Below are 848 nucleotides of genomic sequence, written 5' to 3'. Positions count from 1 at the left end.
TCTATCTGCAGTACCATCGCGCCGAGTCCACGCGGCGCTCCGTCGACTACAAGCAGTGTGCGGCGGTTCCGTCGGTATGTGGAGCGTTGCATCTGCTGCTCCGCCCGTGCCCGGAACGCCTCTAACTCTTCTTCGGCTTCTGCCGTCCACCGGAATCGGCCTTCCGCTGTTAGAGCCCTCCGCATTGCCGATGTCTTCGCCGACAACTGCGGGAGGAACAAGCCTAGCCACACAATGCTGCCCAGCACCGACTGCAATTCCTTCTTGTCCTTCGGCGACGCCAGCTCGCGCATCTTTGATCGGTATGCGTCTGTGACCGACACCCGTCCGAGTCTCACGCGGCTGCCGTAGAAAACGACCTCCTCCTTGCACGCTTCCAACTTCGGAATACCGTACCAAAGACCGTTTGCCGCCCCGGCTCGTAGGTCTGCTATCAGCTGGTCGACCAGCAGCCGTGTAGGTGTTCCCGGCAGCTTGCCTAGCACCGCGTCATCAAGGTATCGTTCCCTGCGCAGCGCCGTGCTCTGCAGTGGTGGGTAGACATGGCGAGCGAACGCCTCGAACAGTCGCGGCGATGCTGCCAGGCCCATTGCCAGCCTCCGCAATCGCCACCATCTCCCGCCTACCTGGAATGAGAGGATCCGGGAGGCTTCCTCCGATAGCTCGATTGCTAGGTAAGCCGCAGCACAGTCTGTCGAGCAGAACACGTCGCACTCCGCCAATCGGTCCAACATCGCTTCCACTTCCGGGAGCTCCACCGTCTCGGCCGCCAGCCGCTGGTTGAGTGCCCTCAGATGAGACATAGTCTCACCGAGCCATCTTTTCTCAGCACTGGTACCACGGGCATC

Source organism: Thecamonas trahens (assembly GCF_000142905.1).
Source record: "Thecamonas trahens ATCC 50062 unplaced genomic scaffold supercont1.84, whole genome shotgun sequence".
Classification (NCBI taxonomy): domain Eukaryota; order Apusomonadida; family Apusomonadidae; genus Thecamonas; species Thecamonas trahens.
The sequence above is the reverse complement of the archived record's forward strand: the minus strand, read 5'-3'. Positions refer to the sequence as shown.